The sequence below is a fragment of the Poecilia reticulata genome, unplaced genomic scaffold (genome assembly GCF_000633615.1).
Source record: "Poecilia reticulata strain Guanapo unplaced genomic scaffold, Guppy_female_1.0+MT scaffold_304, whole genome shotgun sequence".
Lineage (NCBI taxonomy): Eukaryota > Metazoa > Chordata > Actinopteri > Cyprinodontiformes > Poeciliidae > Poecilia > Poecilia reticulata.
Window position 1 is genome coordinate 1 of NW_007615079.1, and position 3,611 is coordinate 3,611.

General features: G+C 37.6%; 1 non-coding gene across 1 annotated transcript; it reads right to left on the reverse strand.

The window, feature by feature from the left end:
• Positions 1-381: 381 nt before the first annotated feature.
• trnak-cuu (transfer RNA lysine (anticodon CUU)) lies at positions 382-454 on the reverse strand. Its single transcript has one exon. It is a non-coding gene; the product is annotated as a tRNA-Lys (tRNA).
• Positions 455-3,611: the final 3,157 nt, after the last annotated feature.

Consider the following 3,611-nt stretch of genomic DNA (forward strand, 5'->3'; position numbering starts at 1 on the left):
TTGTTTCCTTATTACATGAATAAGGAAATTTTTTTTACATTTTTCATAGAGTTATGTGGTTTTTCCATCTGTGGGTGGGAAGTAATTGTTTTTCTAATAAATATGTATTTATTAGAATATAAACACTAAAAATAGAAAAGATTGGGTAAAGTAACATAAGCTTCTGCCAGAGCTGGGAGTCGAACTCGGGTCCTGCAGGTATGTCCTGTTTTGCATGGTGACAGCGCATTACACCTATTCGCGGCTGGCCCCCGCGTGGCAGGCGAGAATTCTACCACTGAACCACCAATGCTTACAGGAAAGGCAAGTCCTGTAAACAATGTGATACACGACCCACGACTCAGTCTGTGAAAGCATTGCAGGCGAGAAAAAAGGAATATGCGCCCAACGTGGGGCTCGAACCCACGACCCTGAGATTAAGAGTCTCATGCTCTACCGACTGAGCTAGCCGGGCTGATGTCTTTAATGTGGGAATGTCTTTTGAAAAACATTTCAGTGAAGCAACATTCAAAACATTTTATTTTATCAGTATAAGTAAAATCAGAAAGTTCCCACAGTGTATATGCCAGAGAATAAGTTTATAAGTCACAAAATTATGTTGTTCACCTTATTTCTTGATGAAACTATGACTCAGATCTACACGTTAGCTTGTATTGATGTCTATGGGAATTGGCATTGGCATGATAGCGGTCCAAGCTAGTAGTTTCTCATAGGTTTACATGAAGGCGGTTTGTCTAATGCTAATGGTAACATGCAGTACAATTGTGTGGTCTTTTTGTGCAAAAAATTAAACAGTTAAGCATGCTAGAAGCTCCATTAAATGTCTTGTATTGTGCATTGAATTAATTTCCTTGTTTTGAATGAGATTCCGTTTTTGTTGACATTATTTGATATATGCTAGTGGTTCTCAACGTGGGCGGTACCGCCCCCCAGGGGGTGTTCAGAGGACGGCAGGGGGCGCTGGCGAACATTTTTACAAAAGGAGCGTTTGGTCGAAGGTAAACTTTACACCTTAAATACACAACAATGCCAGTTTAGACTTTGAGCAACTTGGTAAAACTGTCTTGTGTAACATTAAATCATGCTTGGCTGCAACTGTATAGATGGCAGCTCTTCTATTCAGTGTTTGTAGCTTCTGTTAGCTTCTTGGCGCAGCTCCGTTCTCCTGCTACTGGTAGCTAAAATCACAATACCCTCACTGTGTATCCCTCTGAAAAATGAACCCATTTAAATAAAGAAATCAAGGAATCTCTCCATGGGTGATACCACGATAGAGAGCGTTCATTTAATAGCGTAAACACGGTGCTGTAAGTGGTCCGGTATGAAACGGGGGTGATAGAACAACACAGCACTTTTAAATTTCAATAATCAGAATGCAGAAAATGTTTCCATTGTTTTAAAAGGTTTATGTCAGTCTGCCTTTCCCCCATCGATACGCTTCCCGACCGCCCTGCACCTTAGGGGCTTAAAAAAAAAAGATGAGCACATTGTGCAAAACTCTGAAACAGGAGGAGCGGGACATAAAATGGAGCGACGAACTAGATGTGAATTATGGCATAAAAACAGAGAATCCGACGCTGAACAGTGAAAAATCAACACATGATGTGTAACACATCATGTGTTGATTAGGCAGCGCAGCAGGTGATGAGATTACTGATGGTGAGCATCAATAAACGATAAAATAAATCTAGCAACAGGAAAGAAACTAAAGTGGACATAGCAATAAACCAAGAGATGATAATACTAATCAAAGAAAACTAAATGGAAATAAATGAAGAACAAAATGCAAGAATAAACTAAGAAACTAAAGTAAATACAGAGGAATACACTGTATGGCAAGAATAAACAGACACTATTTCCAGATAAAAAGTAAAATAATTTTGTTGAAATGTCATGGGTTTGTTGAGACCACATCTAGTACTGAGAATAAATATATCTTAAAGAACTGATCACTTATTTATGTTGTTAATTAGATTTGATATATTTATTTCTTCAATATTTTTTTTCATGTCAATGTTAATGTCATGAGGCTGATGACTCCATGACACTTTCAATTTGACTCATTAGGATTTTATTAAGAACCAGATTTATTCTTTGTAATTTCTGTCCAGTGAAACTATTAATCTATAAATCAATAGACAGGTCTATATGAAGATATAATCCATGTTTCTGTCTCATATTTCTATGGCATTAAAAGGATCTGAAACTTTTGTTTTTCCACTGAAAGCTCTGGTTTGCACAATGAATGCCATGTGTGTGAAGTTTTATGGATGATACTCTGATGTCCCATTCTCCTGAAGGCAGCACAGAGCTACACCACCAGAAACCGACAAACACTGAAGAGAAGAAGAGCTATGATTAATGTAGTTACAGTTCAATCCATGTTTTAATGCTCAGTCATTTTGCAAATAGTTCAAAGTTTAAACTGGCATGTTGTACATCTTTTATCTGGTCATTTTGTGCAAGATTTAACAACTAGAAAATGGCACAAAATAAGAATATTTGTTCCATTCTGGCTGCTGTTAGGCCTACTGATTTTAACTTGAATGTTTGTTGCATTTTTCGTAGACACCTGTGAAAATAATTTCTATTCCCATGGCTTTTTTGTTCTCTGGGAAATTATTTTTGATGATAAATACAGAAACAAGCATAAAAATCAAAACATCTAGAATAGTGATAGTAATATTAATGATAAAATAATGGTCAGTGCAAAGTAACCTGCAAATTCTTTGGTGGGGGGCGGTGAGAGACCTGGATAAAGGCTAGGGGCGCGCTGGCCCGAAAAAGGTTGAGAAACACTGATATAAGCAGTGTTGTGAGACTCATGTATAATTAGGGTACTGAGAACCTAGCTGTTAATTATTATCTTACTGATTGCATGTTTTTCAGTTTTTCCTTTTGACTGAAAAGCTGCTGCATTGTGCCTGCAAGTATTGCGTTTTTTGTATAAATTAAGTGAATTTATTTCCAGATAATTTTTCCAGATGACATAGTCGCATTTATACCTAAAGCGAACAATTAATAGCCAATCCAGCTGATCGGCAGTGATCGGCGATCGCCAGTGATCAGCTGTCATGTGTGATCGGAAGCGGAATCAGCAGCAAAACATCCTGATCGGAGCACCGTATAACAGATGTAATTGTATTTATTTAAGTGACAATCAGTAGATAAAGCCGGAGATAATTAAAATATGCACATTTTTAAATTATATCAAACTCCAAAATAAAACTAGGAAAAATTATTAAAAACATGCCCCGTGTGAGGCTCGAACTCACGACCTTCAGATTATGAGACTGACGCGCTGCCTACTGCGCCAAAGCTGGGGAACAATAGTCTGCTTGGGGGGGGGAAGAAGRGGAAAAAAGGGGGGGAGAAGAAAGGGGAMGAGTGAGGCCAATCCCAGAGTCGCGAGTTCGATCCTACCAGTCGCCATACAATGTTTGAGTGAAAAGATTTCCCACAATCAATGTTCAAGTGTTATGAAGTAACAGCTGTTTTTTTGTATCTTGAAAACATTTTAAATGCTTTTTTTTACAGATAGTGTTAAATTATACTATATACTTGATACAGTCTATTTTAATGTCCTTAATTATACCCAGTGCTTATTTTCA